The sequence below is a fragment of the Ictidomys tridecemlineatus genome, chromosome 11 (assembly GCF_052094955.1).
Source record: "Ictidomys tridecemlineatus isolate mIctTri1 chromosome 11, mIctTri1.hap1, whole genome shotgun sequence".
NCBI lineage: Eukaryota > Metazoa > Chordata > Mammalia > Rodentia > Sciuridae > Ictidomys > Ictidomys tridecemlineatus.
Window position 1 is genome coordinate 57,723,649 of NC_135487.1, and position 20,523 is coordinate 57,744,171.

Below are 20,523 nucleotides of genomic sequence, written 5' to 3' on the forward strand. Positions count from 1 at the left end.
AAGAATACATTTTAAAAAAATTAGAATATTTCATAGAATTAGGAGAAAAAGAGTCACAGCAAATAACCAGGACCAGGCTACAGAAATCACAAGCAGTTTCATCCCACGGACTTATTCTGAGGAGCCACTGATGGATTCAAAGTCACCATTGCTTTCAGAGGTCACTGCTACCACTGGGCACTGACTGTACTTAATGCCTTTTGTGAGCATTTCCCTGTCACATTACTGACTTCCTGGGAAACATCTGATTATCCAAAACTAGGTCATGTACTCTCACCCTTGGTATCAGAATGTAAGGACAGTGACTACCTCTCTGGCTTTCCTTTGAATTGTAGTTTTAGATATTTTCAAACAAAATAAATTAATGTCTTGTACCAACTATGTTTTATCTAAATTCCTATTCTTCTGATATTGCTGGTTACTGGTGAGTTTTGCTCCCTCCCATTTGAAGCACATCAAGGCAAGAATGTAAAGCAGGTAAAAAGGGGTAACATAGGCTTTTTCTAGGAGGGAGAAGGGGGCCATAGCTGGTATCCTGACATCCCAAGAAGTGAAGGTGTTTTGCCTTTTTATATGTCCTAGGCTTCCTTTGTCAGTTCTTTCCCTTATCTCTTGCCTTCCAGCATACATGACTAGGCTCAGGAGATGCTCAGTGGGATGGCCAAAAGGTGAGAAGCAAACTAGCTGGAGGGGCCAAGCAGGAAGGGGACATAATTAACAACTCCCTGTAGAGACAATCCCTGCGGACTGGTTACCTTAGCAAAAGGTTGGAGCTGGGGCAGGTTTTCTTCATTCGAATGGAGGAAAGGCTCTGAAGGCATTAGCATTTCAATCCCTCTTCAACATCTAGGACTCACTCAAATTGGCCTCCTGGATCCCACCTGACTGTGATTGACCTATCTACTGACTGCTGTCTAATTATGGCTTCACTTCCTTCATCTGAGTAATCTCTCTTCCCACTCCTTTCTTTAAAGGCTTCAGTAAATTTCCATTACCTAACTAATATTGTTCAAACTGTAAGACGGAATTTATGTTGCTTATCACTGGCTTTTTTTCAATAGCTTTAGCCCCACCAAAATTTTTGTATCCTGGAAATAAGTCATACTAAAAAGTCATAGTATCTTATATGTGCCATACCTTTTTAATGTCTTTGCTTCGGTTGATGTTGTTTCCACATCCCCATTTTCAACTATTTTCATCATATTTCATTCATAGTATTATTTTTCATGTATCAATTCCTCTGTGGAACTTTTCTGTACTACTTTCCTCCAACAACAAGCTAACTTATTGCATTTTCTCTGCTTCTAAGCACTTTGTTTATACCATTAATATGTATCTTTTGTTCTTCCTCCAAGTCATGAACTCTTTGAAAGGAAGAGTGATGTTGTAATATATTTATTCCCTATTCCTTAAAAAAAAGGACTAATTGCCTGTTACATACCTTTATTTGATACTGGAGTTGCAGTGACAATCTTTATCTTGCTCACATAAAATAATAACTGACACAATACCTAGACAAAGCACGCACCTAGCATGCACAAGGCCCTGGCTTTGATCCCCAGCACTGTAAAAATACATACAAAAATACAATAAAATAATATGTGACATAAAACGAGAATGAATATATGTTGAGTGACAATGTGAAGAACAACTAGGCAAGAAAGTTTCTTAGAGACTATTGTCTTCAAAAATGATAGGAAATGAGTAGTAATTTACCTGTTTCTTCAGATGATTTCTGACTTCTCTTTCAGAGTTGAGACTGTTTATAGGTTGGAGCACTTTTATGTACTTTAGAGTTTATTTCTCTTAATCTTTCATTTCTACTTTAGAGTAAGTTAGCTCATTTCCTCACTGTCAACAAAATTATTGGAATAAATACATTTATATAAAATAGTGCTTTTTCCAACTATAGGAAGATTGGTCTTGGAGGTCAATAGTTATTTTTAAATTATTTGCGATTTTTAAAGAATTTTTGTAGTTCCTGCTTTAAATTCCAAATTGGATATGTCAGGGTGACATCTTTTGTATTCATTCCACACAGTTAAATATAAGTACTATAACAACTTTTACAATTTCACTGTGAATAATTATTTTTAGTAAAACTACCTATTCAAATCTCAGTACAAGTCATTTAGTCTTCCCATCAAATCCTCATACTTTTCTTTAAGTGTTCCTACTAAACTATTCTTAAAATTTTCTGTCACACTTTAGGTAACAATACACATTGTGAATGCTGTGTGATGACTTGCTGTCAAGATTGGAAATCCAGTCAAGCTCAGAGAAATGAATGGTGCCAGTGATAGCATGCTATTTAATAAGCATGGAAGCATTTAAGTCTGTCTACTGGTAATAGACATGGATTTATTTCAGAGAAGAAGAAATGAGAATAGAAACTATATGGAAGGAAAGTATGATTTGGAGGAGAAAAGTGTGGTTTTTGTAGGAAAGGTATATCTTTTTGGAAGGCTGCTTCTCCCCATGATGAATAAAGGCATATTATTCTAGCTCTGAGTGTAAGTTCCTATAACCTGCAGAGCAGCCAAAAAAATACTAACTCCCTCCTCATATTTACTACCATCCTCTTTTTTTGTTTTGTTGATTGGTTTTTGTGAGTCCCAATTTAAGTGAGTCCCAGAAGTTGGAGACTGTCCCTTGAGGGAATGAAACGTTAATTCCTTCAGAGCCCTTCCTCCACCCTTATCGAGAACTTGCCCCTGCTTCAACTTTTTGCTAAAGTAACCTGTCCCAGGAATTGCCCCTCCCTACATGGAGCTGTAAATTGGTTAATTCATGTGTCCTTGGATACTCCCTCCTACCGTCCATCTTCAGCCCACCTGTTTCCCAGCTTTTGGCCATACCACCAAGCATTCCTGGGCCTAGGGAAGGAAAAGATAAGGTGAAGAGGGCAGGAGAACATAGGAAGCCAAAGACATCTAAAAAGGGCAGAATACCTCCTTCTTGAGATACCAGCTGTGGCCCTCTTCTTCTTCCTGGAAGAAGTGTATATTACTCCTTTTAAATAATCTCTGCTTTATAAGCTTTCTTCAGTGTGCTTCTCTAATGTTCAAACTTCCACATGTGAGGGAGCAGACCTTATCACCAATAACCAGCAGTATCAATAGCATCATAGCCCAGGTATATGTGAGTTTATTTGAACTATATTCTGAGGGTCTCTGAGTTCAAATTTTTTTCCATAGCTCTTTGCCTTTATTATTTTCATTGTCTCACAAATGTGAAAGTTTTAAAAATCTCTACAGTGTGTGATATTACAAAACATTAATACAAAAGCAGATATGGGAACCTAGCTATCTTCTGTGAAGTCAGACAGAGGAGACTGGAAACATGTAATACAAGACACTCTTATATTTTTTGTATTGTTGTTGGATTAATTTTTCATAAATATGCTAATAATTAATAAGATTTTATTATATTATTTGAAACAAAAATTTTAAAATTTTTTCTTAGTGTTAATGTTTAATAGGTAAAAAGCATCAGATACAATTCACAAGAAGAAGTTTAAGAAAAATTCTGTAATTCTCAATCACTTTAAAGAACATGAAGGGATCCTGACACCAAAAAGATTAAGAAATACTGGCCTAAGGAATTTGTTTGCTTTAAGCTGCTCCTGTTCCTGGAACTTTATAACCTCTTCCTCTCTCTCTCTCTCTCTCTCTCTCTCTCTCTCTCTCTCTCTCTCTCTCTCTCTCTCTCCATGATGTTATTTCATATAATTGTGAGAAACAAGTTTATTGTGTATTCTCCCATATTATTCAACTTCCCCTTTCATACTATCCATTGCAATAACTTGTTTAATATTTTCTTTCTTTGTATCTCTGACCTTATAATAGAAAAGGTAGTAAATGAAAATTAGGATTGCAATATGATACTTTAATGAGATATTAATGTTGTTTTAATATTTTAGGTTCATTCATGTTCACTCATCAGTATACATATGTATTCAAATATTTCATCTAGAAATATTTCTAGGTTTTATTATACTCTTTTGATTTAGGATTAGTGTGAGGAGAAGTCAAAAACAGAAATTACAGGATTTTTCTCCTCATAGAATATAAGTTTTACAATTTCAGCTAAGGATGTGAATTATGCAGTGCTATACATGGAGATAATTTAAATCTGCATTTATTTAGTACATGTTTCCTTTGATAAATGGGCAAGTTATGCCACCTTAATAAATCATACACATTTTTAAAAATACAGAGCTCCTTAGGAAGCACGTATCCACTGTAAATTTATTGTTGACCTTGAGGGAGAGATGATTTGCCCAAAGCCACAGAGCTACCTGGCTTTTTGGCCTTTTTTTTTTTTTTTTCACTTTTTTTGGAAACTTCAATCTCTTGGAAAGACTAGCTTTTCGTGATTAGAGAACAGAAGGCCTGCTTCATGTTTTGCCCCAATGTGCCACTTAGAAAAAAAAAAAAAAGAAATGATAGTGAATATTAAAAATACAAACTTCTAAAGGGCCAGAGGAAGAAACAGCATCCTTGTGCCAAAATACAAAATCCAAGAACAAAATTGAACTCCTTCTGTTACCAATTCTCAGACACCCTCAAGCTAGTCCTTTGAGACACACCTTCTGTTTTAGCGGCTTTGTACATTCAAATTAAGAAGTTGAACCTTCAAAGCAAATATGAGCCAGCATTGCAAAAGCTGCCCAGGATGTGTTCCTGGAGGCCTCCATTACCAACGCAGATGCTGGAATACAGAGATATTCCTGAAGTTTTTGTGTTTTAAATTTCTCTATTTTGGTAAAATTATGAGATAGAAACTCTTCTTATTTAACACAATATTTTTTTCTCTTATTAAGTGTCTCATTTTTTTTTCACTTAATGTTATTCTAAATTAAATTTAAGACAAAAGTATGTTTCTTAGTATAAAAGATTATTTCTGTGCAACTATTATCCCTCAAAGATTTAACAAATTGTTAATTTTAGGAAATTATTACATTTTTCTTTGCCTTAGTAAAAAAAGAGATATGTGTGATCATAATTTACAGATAAACTTTGTGCAAGGAGAAGCTATTGGATTTTATTCACATATTCTTTTTGGTTTATGCATTTATCCAACCTGAGACATCATGAAAGATAAACTTTGTGGAAACTCAGCTTAGAAATGAAGTTGTAGACTGGCATTATGTATACATAGTTGAGGGCTTATTCAGTTTAATAAACGTGCATTAAATACTGAATAGAATTAAGATATATTATTGGATTCAGAAATAATGAATAAGGCAGTAATTGTTTCTAAAAGAATATCATGTTCTTAAATATTCATATGAAGATAGTTACTTTTTTCTTAAGCTTCATGGAGAGCATTTATTACAAGACCCCACAGTGCTTTAGTTTTTCTTTTCTACATCCTGTTCTGTTGCTTCCTTGGCCCTTTTTGACCCATGGCAAAGAGCCAGGCTTTGGCGCGAGCCATGCGGAGACTGGCAAATGCTGTGAAGTTCTTTTCCTGTTTGGTGATGACTCTGGCTTTCTCCTTCTTGTATAGGTTCGGGTCCTGTCAGCTGAGCTTTCTCCCTTCTTGGGGGCGGAGGGCTTCCTGGGGAAGAGGATGAGCTTGGAGTGGTACTCCTTCAGCTGGTGCACTCTGGCCTGTAGGAATTTGTTCCACCTCCTGGGGTTCACAGAGATGCCAATGGTCCAGGCCAACTTCTTGTGGATGCCTGCCACCCTCAAGTCCTCCAGGCTGAAGTCCCTGCCTGCTGGGACTTTGGTGTGAGCACCTCACCATGGAGCACCTCACTGTGGAGCACCTCACTGTGGAGCATCTCACTATGGTCCTGATGGGTCCCAATGCAGGGCGCAGCGCGATGCTGCGCGCTTTTGCTTGCCGGGCCTTGCGCCTGCGGATCTTTGGGGCCAGGGCGGCTGGTTGAACCAGGTGGCCACGCGCCACCGCGAGTCCTTGTGGAAGTGGGGCTTCAGGATCATGTCACTCCAGCTGGGTGCCATGGCTGCATATGGCCTCTTGCGCGAAACCGGAGGGCAGAAAGGAAAAGTACAGTTGCCTAGCATGCAGAAATGTCTGGTGATTTGAGTCAAACATTTTTGAACTTTCTCTTAAGATTTAAGATTAATGATTTAGAATATATATTGATACTTTTTAAATCCTTTCTTCCAAAACTAGTTTGAAACCTGACCTAATTCTTTCCCAAATTTATCTGTCTGTATTTTTTGTGGTATTTGGCTTTATCTGTATTTTATTGTCTAGTGTAGTCTCAACCACCCTTCCTCCCATACACACAGTGACTATTCTGCTATTTGAACTAGCAAACAGCATTCAGGTAACTTTGTTTAAATGAGAACATAAACTTTGTAATATCAATGATCTGTATGACAGTGAGATTATCTTTGAAAAGTATCTACTTCCTTGGGCAAAGTGAGGATTTCATAAAATTTACCTATGATAGGACATTCAGAATTATTATCAAGACAGTTTTTTTTTCTTTTCTTTTCTTTTTTTTTTAATTAGTAACCATTTCCATAAGCTTATCACCATAGAAATTTGGAAAAATTCTGAACACTTACAGAACACTTAAAGGAAATCAGATTCAAGTAACTCTTTGAAATTCATAAGCAGATACAGCAAGATTAAACAGGACATGCAAGGCAGAAGGCTGACTGTTGTGTTTTAAGATTTCAGAAGTATGGAAATCCCGTGTGATAACAAGATTTATGATGTGATCACAACTGTGAACTGATGAAGCGCATCGAGAAGAATTGAGTATGAAGAAAGTAGGAAATTTGTTTACTAGCAGCACTATCTCCATGACCATTTCGTTTTTCAAAATGAAAAGACATATGGAAATTTGTGAAAGGCTATAATACAGATAGGTATGCCCAACCAAATTTAAATTCAATATCTTAAAACACTCAGTGTAGGGAATAAGTATTGGCCTTGAAAGAGATTTTAGATTGCAAAAAGTCAGGGGCTATTCTTCCATCTTTAGCTGTAAGAGTAGAGAAATTCTTCAACTGGGGACAATCAGAAAAGAAATATAAAATGTAAAATCAAAAAACAAACAAACAAACAAAAAAACCCAGAATTTACAGAAAGTGTCCAAAACTTAGCAAAACAATTGGCATTTGATAGCCAAAGCTCCTAACAAAAGATAAGTTCAAATAAGTAAGTCAAATATCCATAATAATTTTCCCCCTGCTAATCTATAAGAAGTAGCTGAGAGTCTGTTTTTGTCAGGTTTTTTTGTTGTTGTTGTTGTTGTTTTTGTTTTTGATTTTTTTTTTTTTTTTTTTTTTTTTTTGCTGCTGTGACTAAAGGACCTGACCAGCACAATTATAGAGGAGGAAGACTTAATTTGAGTGCTCACAGTTTCAGAGGTCTTAGTCCATAGGAGGCCAGCTCCATTCCTCAGCTTTCCTAGGATGATATACCATGTTACTGGTATCTGTTAATCTTGGGGTCTCCAGTGCAACTTTGGCTCTCTCCGAACATCTCCACAATTTGACTTTTCAAGGAATGCCCACAGGGACTTGAGCCTGCTGCATCTTGCCTGGCCTCCCAGGCCTTCCTTTGAAATTTTGGTGGAAGCCTCCATGAACCTCTACTCCCAGCATCCTACATTCATGCAGAATCAGCACCACATGGTTTTCTGCCATCTCAAGCAGAATACCAGCCTCCAGGAACCTTTGGTGCAGCAGTGGGTGGCTGAGCATGTTGAAAACCTTCCTAGACCCCTCTGTGCAAAAAGAGTGCCCTGCTAGTCTCAAGAGAATTTTCATCTTTACTCCCTTGAATTTGAGATGGTTGTGGTTTCACAGCTCTGGAGTTGCCCTCAAGCCATTTTTCTTATTGTCTCTAGGCAAAGTCTTTAGCATTTCTTTAGTGGCAGTAATGTTTTTAACAACTGAAACTTCCTTACCCCTACTTTTACTTGGGCCTTTCAAGTTCACCTTTTCCAAATCTTTCTGTTGTGCTTCCTGCCCTATTTATTATAATAAATTTAGCTAAAAGCCGCTAGCAATATCCATGCCACCACCTGAATGCTATTCTGTCTACGCATTTCTTCCTCCAGATTAAGAAGCCCATTGCTTCTAAAATCAGCCTCACAGAAAGTCTCTCTGGACATAGGCAAAATTAAGACCACTACTCTGCCAGATATAACACTAGTGGCCTGTACTCCAAATTCTGATAGAGTCCACCTTTTTGAAACTCTTGAGCCATGTATTCACTGACCATGGTCCTATTGTGATTCTGGTCTTCTGAACTCCCACCAGAATAGGCCATTAAGTTCTACTTAAAACATCTTAGAGGGCTGGGGATGTGGCTCAAGTGGTAGCCCACTTGCCTAGCATGCGTGTGGCCTGGGTTCCATCCTCAGCACCACATACAAACGAAGATGTTGTGTCCGCCAATAACTGAACAAATAAATAAATATTAAAAAATTCTCTCTGTCTCCTCTCTCTCTCCTCTCTCTCTCCTCTCTCTCTCTCAAAAAAAAAAAAAAAACATCTTAGAGGAAAAGCCTGCACTGCTTAAATATCTGAAAAATTCTCCCACCAATTTCAAAAAGCTGAAAAAGCTTCTGATCTACATGGTCAGGTTTGTTGAAGCAATGGCCCCACTCCTGGTATCAATTTCTGTTTCAGTCAGCTTTTTTTTTGATGCTGTGACTAAAGGATCTGACCAGAACAACTGTAGAGGAGGAAAAGTTTATTTGGGGGGTTCACGGGTTTCAGAGATCTTAGTTCATAGAAGGCCAGCTCCATTCCTCAAGGCTCAAGATGAGGCTGAGAATCATGGAGGAGTTTATGGCAGAAGGAAGCCACTCACATCATGGTGACCAAGAAAATCAGAGAGAGAGAGGGAGACTCCACTCTTCAAATATAAATATATACACCAAAGCTATACCCTAGTTTCTGCTTCCTCCAACCATACCCTAACACTTCAGTTACCACTCAGTTAATCCCTAAAAGGGGATTACACCCCTGATTAGGTTAATACCCTCACAACACAATCATTTCTCCTCTGAACTTTCTTGCATTGTCACACACATGAGTTTTGGGGGACATCTCACATCTAAACCATAAGAGAATCTAAGAAACTCAAGTATATATGGTGACTAAAGATGTAGAAGCTAAGAACTTTGAGCAATAATATGAAAAATCAGAATCAAGAGAAGGATAAAGAGAAGGGGCATTGTAAAACAGCCAAGATGTTACTAGGATTCTGCAAGGGGAGAGGGGGTGGATAGAAGTTCAATAGATTAGACAAAAGGGAATGGAGAGAAGGGAGAAGGGATAAGAAAATGAAAGATACTGGAATGAATCTAACATAATTTTTCTATGTACATATATGAAAACATCGCAGTGAGAATGAGATATATCTCATGCTTGTATATCAAAATGGATTCTATTGTCATGTATAACTAAAAAGAACCAATAAATAAAATAAAGCTCTTCCCATGGAGTAATCATAGATTGGAAATACATTTGTTTTCAAAAGTAGAATTCAGTTTCAAATTATCTCAAATCTATGCTCATTAAAAGCGGATTTACCCTTATTCTAACTATTTGATGGAAGAAAAAGTAAATTTCAGCTGGAAGATGACATCTTTAATGTTTTTATAATGTATTTATATAAAATGTTTAATATTAAAAAGATATCAACTATACCATCAAAAAATAATAAGAAAATGAACTTTAACGTATTGCCAATCACTTCTTTATCTGATTAAACTCAAATAGGTTATGGCAATTCAATGTTTGTATATATTGGAAACATGGTAAGCTTTAAAATATTATATTTTAAAAAGATTGTACATCAACAGAAGCAAAAAGAAATAGAGGAACTAAACTTTCACAGAAGAAAATCTATGGTAGTGAGAAAATTTCAGAAGATATTCGGCAGTCATCTTCCTAAAGGAGGTGATAGGGAGTATACTCTTCAAAGGGAAAAAGAAACCATTAGAGAATTAGCAGATCTGAGACCTGTGACTTGTGACTCAGACATGACTGATTGAAAACAAGAAGAGCAGCACATGTAAAAACAGTATTATCTCTAATGGTTTTGGTGCCGCATAGGTGATAACAACTAAAAGGAGGACAACAAGGATACTGATAATAACTAAAAAGTAAGTAAAAATTTCTGTGGTTTGAGATACTTGAAAAAAGCCCTGCTAGAAATAGCATGCTACAAATAAAAATGAAGTGGACTTTAGGATATTAACTAAAATTTACATTTGCATGAAGCAACAAGATAAAAAGCTTAGCTCCAATCCTCTGAAGAACAGTATTTTAGACTGAGAAGTTAGGAACCTGCTAAACTGTTATTCAAAAACCCAGAAAGAACAGGGACAAGAAGCAGGAATGAATCACTGGTGAAGTCAAACTGTAACAAACCTCAACCCCACTAAGTCCCTGAATGGATAACAATGATAGAAACATTATTACATATTTTTAATTGCCGAAAGGGCAAACTTCTTTAAGGGAAGATAACATGGAAACTTTTCATTATCTTTTATGTGTAATGGCAAACATAAAATTAAAAATTATTAGACAGATTAATCTCATTAAAATGTAACGTTTCTGTCCTGGGGGGAGAAATAAAACAGTGTCAAGAGAATAAAACGGTGAGGTTTAGGCTGGAAGAAAATATTTGCAAAAGATTTTTGACTTCAAAAATACAAAGAAAAATTAACACTCAAAAAATTAATAAAAAAACACATGATATTAAAAATGGTGAAAGATTTATTTTTCAGTTAATTAACTAATTAACTTTTGGTAACAGGGGCACTAAATCTCATCTTTCATCCATAAATATTTTTATTTATTTATTTATTTACTTATTTTGAAATACGTTCTTGCTAAGTTGCTGAGGGCCTCACTAAGTTGCTGAAACTGGCTTTGAACTTGTGATCCTCCAGCCTCTACCTCTCAAGTAACTGGAATTATAGGCAGGCATCACCAAGGCTTGTCTTTCAAGGATCACAATAGATGCTTTATAGATGGCAACCAAGTACCTGAAAAATGTCCCATGTGAACAGTTCAATTCTGCAAGACATCTGAATTTTTAGAATAGAAAAAAATAATTATAAGTTAAAAATAACAGCAAAATCATACTAATGTTCCTTGTGATGACTGATTGGAAAAGAGCATGAATAAACTTTATAAAATAATGTTTTTGTTTTTTGGGATCATTATCAGTATTTGGGCTACAGAGGCAAATGAATTAGTCAAAATTCAGTAAATGTGCACTTAAGATGTTTGAAATCGATTTTATTTACAAATATCAAGATGATGCATAAAATTATGAAACTTAAAAGATAAGTGTGACATGGACAAAAAATGTAAATGTACCTTAAAGTATAGAATTCTTTAAATTATACCAAAGAAAGAAGACAAAAGTTTATGAAATTCAGCCAAGAATCTCTCTATATTTACAAATATATAGTTATATATAATCTGTATGTGATATATAAAGTATATATGATACATATATATGCTTTATTGATAGTAGCCTTTAAATAGAATATATATAAAATTCAGCTTGAAAACTCTGAGAGGAGAAACATGACTTGAAATAAGCACACCAATCCATATGTCCCTCATATCATTATTTCGTTAAAACCTGGAAGCAGAGAATAACTCTCTTGACTAATTTTTTTGGGGGGGAGTGGGGGTACTGGGGATTGAACTCAGGGACACTCAACTACTAAGCCACATTCTCAGCCATATTTTGTGTTTTATTTAGAGATGGAGTCTCACTGAGTTGCTTAGTACCTCACCTCGTTTTTGCTGAGTCTGGCTTTGAACTCAAGATACTCCTGCTTCAGGCTACTAAGCCAATGGTATTACAGGGATGTGCCACTTTGCTTGGCTCCTGACTGATTCTGTGCCATCAAATAATATTAAAATCAGCTCAATATGAGTATTTTCTATTCCACATTGTGAAATTATTTTTATGCTATGCATTAATTGATATATAATTTATATATCAATCTTCTCTAAGTTGGGTTATTGTAGCTCAATATTATGAATTTACTTTCACCCCAGGAAACTTAGGAATAAATTTATGCATGTTAAAAGATAACCAAAAATACCACTAAGTTCTTCTTAACTACTATAGTTATATACACTTATTCCATCCTTTTCATTTAAAAAGAATTATTTTTATTAAAAAGAAATGCTATCTCTTATGAAACCGAACACTGGATAACAAAATGTATTCTAAATGCTATGGAAATTGAACAAGAAACAGTTTTTCTAGTCTGAGAATGTGAACAAAACAACAACAACAAACTTCAGTGAACGTAGTAAATAAATTAAAGATTGAACCATGAAATTTCTTAAGTCATTCAGAATTAATGTGCATACATTACCTAAAATAACTGCCTTCTAGGAATGGTGACCTTGTAACTTGGAATGAGAAAGTCTTTCCAGAAACTTGGATATTGCTTATATGTACTGCATTTGCATGGCTTCATAAGTGATTTAAGATAACTTACATATGTGAACAATCTTCCAACCCCTGCATATTTTCTTTAAACACTAGACAAATTTTGGTCAGGCACTATGCCTTATTCACATTATTAAAAGCAAGATCAAGCACAGCATTTGGCACATTTTGTTCAGAAAACACATTTGATGACCTCTTAATCTTGTCCTAGATTTTGATAGAAATTTCTGATTATTATTTTTATTTGTGCTTCTCTAGCAAAAGCTCATACTCCTTCAGTAAAAGTAAATGAATTCAACTGGCAAGTAACTTTTGAACTTTGTGATTCTTTTTTCAAATTTCATTTGGATAAAATAAGATAAATATATGAACACATAAAAATCTTACTGTTAAATATATTAATCTTAATTCTTATAGTTTATTTTTCCCAGTTTTATTAAGGTATAGTTGGCACAAAAGTATGCTAATTTATGATGTATAAAATATCTTGATGTATGTGTATATGTGCATCTCCTTTCTCCCTCCACCATTTATAACCTCCATTCTACTTTGTAAGTTCAATGTTTGGAGATGCAAATTTAAGCGATAAAATCATATACTATTAGCATTTCGGTGTCTAGTTTATTTCACATAGCATACTGTTCTCTAAGTATATCCATTTTGTTACAAGTGACCAGAATTCTTTCTTTTTTAGGCTGAATAGTATTCCATTGTGACTATTATGGATTTTCTTTATTCATTCATCCATTGATTGACACATGTTGTTTTTATTTCTTGACTCTGTGAACAGTGTGGCAATGAACATCAGAGTGCAGTCATCTCTTCAGAAATCTGGTTTCATTTCCTCTGAACATATCCCCAGGAGCCCAATTGCTGGGTCATATGGTACTTCTATTTTCAATCCTTTAAGGAACCTCCATAATGCTCCATAATGTCTATATTGATTGACATGCCCTTTTTGCCATCTACTCTCCAATGTGTGATATCTCTTGTCTTTCTGACAGTAGCCATTCTAAAGGTGTGAGGTGAAATGCCATTGTAGTTTTAAAGTGCACATTAATGATAATTAGTGATGTTGAGAATTTGTTCACATACCTGTTAAATAAACAGACATTTAACAACTCTGTTATCATATTTTACTTTATCACTAATGCAAAATAGTTATGGAAGTTTAATGGAATTTTATCTATTTTGGATAACATACAAAAGAAATGCTTTCTTAACAACAGCATTCTTTATTTGGAACAAAGAATTCTAGTCAGGAAACTATCCTTCCCTGTGTCACTTTTTTGGAAGACTTTAGAATTATAAGGGACTTAGCTAATAATTATAAAAAAACTGGATTACAAAAACCTATATATTTCCGAAGCAAATCTTTATTCTTCTGAAACAAAATGGTGAAAAGTAAAAATTCGTAATAATAAATTTTAAAAATCTACCATATTATTTTTTTGTAGGGTTTATTTAATGAATTAGCAGTGGTGACAGTAGTCTTGTATAACGTAAAAATACTTAAGAAACATTTTAGCCACTACATGAAGTGTCCATATAGCACCACAGGAAGAGGCATGAGAAGTTCGCTCTCTGTGAATCTTGGCTCCATTTCTAAAAATACCGCTTTTCAAAGATTGCTGATACTTTTGGATCATCAATGGCTCATTCTTTAAAATGTATAAGTGTGAGTCATAAACAATAATCACATTATATAGAAAAGTAGAATATAAGAAATTGTCCTTTACCTCTTAGAGTTCTTTTTGCTTTTCGTTGCCAAAGACTTTGGCCTTTCATTTGGTCAAGTGTGTGAGTCTGATATAATGACCTCATCCTTGGTATAAATTCAGCTGTATGATGCAGTGGGAAGATTTAAAGAAAATCAGTTAATTGAGTTTAGATGTCTCTTTATTCATAAAACAAACAATCTTGTGTGTGTGTGTGTGTATGTGTGTGTGTGTGTGCATTGTTTGACATCTGCATCTACTATCTTGACTTGTGTCCTTTTATTTAGATAGATACTCTGTGGAAGGGTATGTTTGGAGCACATTTGTCTTAGAGACAGAAATGAAAATAAGGTATTCACCATCAGGACAAAAAAAAATCTAGACATCAAAAGGCAACAAAAGTTGAGTAAAATAGGTATTTGGGGGCTTTCTGATTAAAAACAACAAACAACTTATTACTCCATAATAAATCTTACATTTCATTATTTGTCTGTCTCTTGTTTCTTTACAGTTGCTAAAAGCAAACTCTCTTGCTTTAGGCTCAGGGCTAGCTGTGTTCTAACACAGCCAGTTTGCATCATGATGATGATTTCACATACTAAAATGAGAGAAGACACAGATCATTTTGAGCTCATCTTCTTATTTTCTTGACAAAAAAAAAGACTGTGAGCCCTGTCTTTAATTAATTAATTAATTCATGTTTTTAATACCAGGGATTGAATTCAGGGGCATTTAACCACTGAGTCACAAGCCCAGCCTCTCTTTTGTATTTTGTTTACAGGCAGGGTCTCACTGAGTTGCTTAGGGCCTCACTAAGTAGTTAAGGCTGGTTTGAAATCATGAACCAACTGCCCCAGCCTCCCAAGCCCCTAGGATTATAGGTGTGCACCACAGTGCCTTTGTGTCTCATCTTTGATTTATGATATGGGATAATTTTAAATATATTGCTTTCAATCCCTTGATATCTTTTGTCCATGAAAGATTATACTTCACTCTTTATTTTTAAACTTGTATATACAAAAACTCTGTCTAAAATATCTACATTACATATCATTTTAATACCCAATTTAGCTTCTACAAATATCATTATGGTATTTTCTAAATTTCTTTTGCTTTTATTTTTTAAGAAGTAATACATTATAAAAATCAAAGTATTAGTAAAATTTTTAAATATGAAATGCCCTATCTAACTTGATGACGCAGTCTGTATAAGGATAGCATTTTAGTCAGCTTTTTTGCTCCTGTGACTAAAGCATGCAAGCAGCACAATTGTAGAGGAGGAAAAGTTTATTTGTGGCTCACTGTTTCTGAGGTCTTAGTCCACAGAAAGTCCCCTTCATTCCTTGGGGCTCGAGGTGAGGCAGAACATTATGGCAGAGGTGTGTGGCAGAAGGAAGCAGCTTACATGGTGATCAGAAAGCAGAGAGAGAGAATCTCTTCTCTTAAGATACAAAATATATACCCTATAGCCATGCCCCAGTTCCCACCTCCTTCAGCCACATGCTACCACTGCATTAACCAGTTAATCCCTTCAGGGTATTAAAACAATGATTGGGTTGAGACTCTTACAACCCAGTAATTTCTCCTGTGAACCTTCTTGCATTGTCTCACATGTGAGCTTTTGGGGGACAATTCACATCCAAACTACAACAGATAGTAATCTACCTTGCTCACCTCTCTATTTTGAATTCATTCAATATTTGTATTCTTGAATAATACCAGAGCAGACCCCTATTTGGTTATATACAAAATTAATTTTGTAGAAAATATCCTCTCCTTCTTTATAATATGAAGTAACTTTTCTTATTAAGTATTGTGAATTAAGGTTATAATTAATCTTTCTTAAAACAATGTTTTCTCAATCACTTCAAACTGTTTCTCAATTAAAGGTTATGGATTTCACCCTCCTGTGCTCTCAGCTTGCTTTTCTTTGTGTGTGCTGTGTATTGCTGTCGACCTAAGACCTGTCTAATATTATGCCAACTGTTTTAATACAAAAGAGGCATTTTAAAGTGTGAATGGCATTAGTAAAAATTATATTAAACACAGTTAGCCATTATTACAATAAATGTACTTTTCCTCAGCGTGAATAAGTTCTAATACATGCATAGAATGACTTCAATGTTATTGGTTGAAATTTTAGTTTCAATCTGCTTTGTATATCTGCTTCATATATCTGCATACCTTTCAATAGAGGAGATCTTATTAAAAAAGCAATGCTCTGCAAAATATTATGTTTTATTTGTAAAAGAATGGAAGCTCTTATTTTTCGCCTGGTTATCTTTAATAGAAGAAACCTCTATTTATATGTCAAGTGTTCTTCATATCCAAAAGAATATTCTATCCTCAAAATGAAATTTTTAATTAATGGCTACTTCATTTTCTAGTACAACTTAAAAATTTAAAAAAGACAAATTTACATAGAGAAGCTGAGACAATTTCAAGATTAGTAAGATTTATTACAGACATTCTATCACACCAAAACTTCTCTGAAGGTTCATGTATTTGCACATTTACACCCTGATGCTTGAGTTTTCTTCTTTCAGTATCATAAAACTTTTGCTGATTAAACAATTAGGTATAGTGTTTCTAAATAAGTTTTGAAGAACACATACTATTATTAACAATCAATTATATTTTATAATCTATACATGCTTTAAAAAAATGTAATTTAACAATAAAATCCACCATGTTTCCATATAATAGGTCTGTTCATTTCCACTCTTGGTTACTAATTGTTCATATATGCACACATATTATTTACATGATTAAATTTAGTGTATGATTCACATTCATTAAAACTTTACTAATATTAGCTTTCTTGATTCCTATACTTTTTGATAATAAATATGTAATATTATTTTATTTATCCCTATATATACATATATGAGCATATGTATAATAAGGATACATGTTATACCAAAAGACCAATATTTTTTGCTTGGTTCTAGGGATTAAGTAGTGAACAATGGGGCACCAAATAGATTTTAGTAATAATCAATGAATTTTGTCATCAACATATACAAAGATAGGCTGAAATACAAAGCTTAGATAGGCAAGTATTGTTAGGTAGCTTTCTAATACTTAAAAAATAGAGTTGTCTCAGGCAAAATTTCCATGATCTCTTTAGTCTAATTCTGTAGGCATAAGAGTGCACAAATAAAACATCAAAGTGTACACCATATTTTAATCATGAAAGAAACCAAATCATATAGATGGATTCATATGTCCAATTAAAAAGTTGTGCAAGTCAATTACATATGAACATCTTTATAAAAGTTACTTGTGATGTTACTCATCTATTTCAGTGAATTAACTAGCTGACTGCTTATTCCAAAATTAATGTCTGGTTCTTCAAGTGAAAATGCATTCAATATACAGCAAAGGAAGTTTCTGGATTACAAATCTTACTTTCTTTTCTCAAAAGAGCATAGGGTTTCAATCAATTGTTTTTCCTTAGCTGTTTTGGAATGGGGTGGTGAAAGATGTTATCATTTTCATATTTTTTCGTTTACAAAGCTAGGAGTAATTGACTCTGTTTTGTGGAAGATGATGTATTCACCATCTCTTACATTGTTATCACTATCATCTGATAGTTTGTTTTGTAAAAAAAAAAGGCAAAGTGCAGCTGTCTCAAATATGAATTACAGTATAGAGGGTCATAGAGACTTCATTTTGAGTAAAAAATGTATCTAATAAACTGAATAAGATTTCTTTGGCTTTCCATTTTTGTGCTGATATCCAGGCAGATACCATATTTATAATTCTGGATGATTCTTCAATATATTTCTCAGACAGCATCTTGCATTCTGACAGTGCAAAAGTGTGTATTGCTTATACTAGGAAGTGCATCAATTCTCTCAAAAATTTAGAATTAATTTAACATGATTTTCTTTCATTCTGTCTTAGCGTTTCTGTTAACCTTGGGAAGATCAAATAATGTTAAATTTACTTATCCTCCCATTCATTTACTTATCCTCCCATTGCCAAAAAAATAATGAAATTGCCTTGGGAAAACACAAAAACAAGAATGGGTTTCAGTGGTACTATTAATCATCTTTCTGACTGAGTGGCCTGGTAAAATTAATAAACAATTTTGAATTATATTCTTCTTAGCAATTGAAATTAATTTGTGTTAATTTCATCTTAACCTATATATTCATAGACAGATATCTATGGAAAGATTCTACATATGTAAAAATAATAAATAGTAATATGTTGCATGAATATATATATATATATATATATATGAAATTTGTCATTAGGCTATTTTGTTAACCTATGAAAATCAGAGTGTAATTATACAAACTAAGATGGCTAAAATATCATTTGGTGATATAATGCCCCTGGGTACTGGAGATTGGACCCAGGGTAGATGGACTATATGACTAGATGTCCAACCCTTTTTATTTTTAATTTTGAGATGGCTAAGATGCTGAGTCTGGCCTTAAAGTTGTGATCCTCCTGTGAACCTTCATCTTAAATGTAGTATGCCATTGACTTAAATTTCATCATACCATATACAACTGTATATTATAATCTGGAATACATGATCTATAAAAATATAAACATATACATACACAAAATTTTACTAATGTCAGTAATTATTTTTGTTACTGTTATTAATATATTTTAAATACCAAAATATTATTTTTTTAGCAATAATAACCTTGAGGACAATGTTCAGTGCCTGCTTTTGGTATTTGATAAACTGTTGTCTCAGAGATGCTTTCTGATAATGTAATTTTCTCAGTTCTTCAGATGCCAATGACCTCTGTTCTAGTTCAATGCTTCATCATGTCTTGATTAGACTGATGATTCACATGTTTCTAAAGGCTTTTTCAATGACTTTTTAATGAAAGTGAATATACCAAAGTATTAAGTATGAGTTTCAGGCCTTCCCATTATTTCATGGTCATTTATAAAATTTAGATCCAGCTACTTATACGGTCTTCAAAAAAATTTTTTTTACCATTTTCATTTTACAAACAGATATTTTTTGATATATACTAGGTAATGTCATAATTTTATGTCTTCTATTATTTTATGATAAGATGTAAATGTATCACACTATTTCATACTTTGCATTTTTTGTTGTGGTAAAGTTTACATAATATATAACTCATTAATTTGACCAGTGTTAAAAATACAATTCAGTGGATTTCATAACATTCACAATGTTGGATGACCATCATTACTATCTTCATGTCCCATTTACTCTTCCCCAAGGCTGTGGCAACAAACTATATGCTTTCTGTATCTAGGGGTTTATCAACTCTGGATGGTTCTTATAAATGTTATCATAAAATATAATTTTATAATTGTGTGTTGTCCATGTCATAGTGTATGTCCCAACTTTATCACTTCTGTAGGTGAATAATATTTACTGTGGTCCTATTCCATAATTTGTTTATCTAGTCTTCAGTTGATGAACACTTGATTTGTTTGCATTCTTTTTCTTAATGTTCAACATTCCTTTGTTTGATAGGGCTGTGGTTGAGTGTGTCCCATACAGTTCATGTGCTGGACTTTAGTTGCTCAATATGGCAGTGCTGGGAGGTGTTTGCAGAAGGGAGGCAGAGCCCTCATGAATAAATTATTGTCTTATATTTTATGAGAAGGGGTTAGTTACAGTGGGTATCTGGCCACCTTTTCACTTTCCATTTTCTGCCATAAGGTGGCGCTCTTCCCAGAAGATAAGCAGATGTCAGCTTCATGCTATTAGACTTTCTACCCTCCAGAAATTGATCTAAAATAATCCTCTTTTCTTTATCATTTATCCCAAGTATTGTGTTATAGCAACAGAAAACATACTAAGGCAGAGACCTCCTACATATTCAGAAAGGTAGCTTATAACTTCTTATGGATTTTTTAAACAATTTTTTTTATTGTTATGAATGTTGAATTTATATGCTTTTGACATAAAAATGAGTTAAATCTTAGAAAAATAGTTACTCATTTTATAATTTGCATAATATATGACATATTCGCCCATTTTAACATTTTATGTAAATATAGCCATATATTTTTATATTAAGTAGCATAAAATTTCAACTACATGTAGATTAAATATATATTTCTAAAACAAAGCAAAAAGATGAGTAATGAGGGAACTGAGGTGTGAAGGAAAAAGAAAAGTTGACCCATATAAATTTAAATTCCTCATAAAATTCTAGCTGATCATAAAATTTATTTAAATGATTGATAAGAATTTCATAGTGATTGAAGTAGTTGACAAAGAGAAAGGAGAGAAAGAGAATGTTTTCAAGCTTAGTAAATGACAGGTTAGCCTCAATCTGCATCTTTAAAATGCCATAAGCCATAAAGAATTTTTTCTGTATGTAAAAAAGTAATGGAAATATAA

General features: G+C 33.9%; 1 pseudogene; it reads right to left on the reverse strand.

Annotated features, from left to right (window-relative positions):
• Positions 1-5,356: 5,356 nt before the first annotated feature.
• On the reverse strand, positions 5,357-5,978 carry LOC101956772 (large ribosomal subunit protein eL13 pseudogene; annotated as a pseudogene).
• Between the last annotated feature and the right edge of the window lie 14,545 nt (positions 5,979-20,523).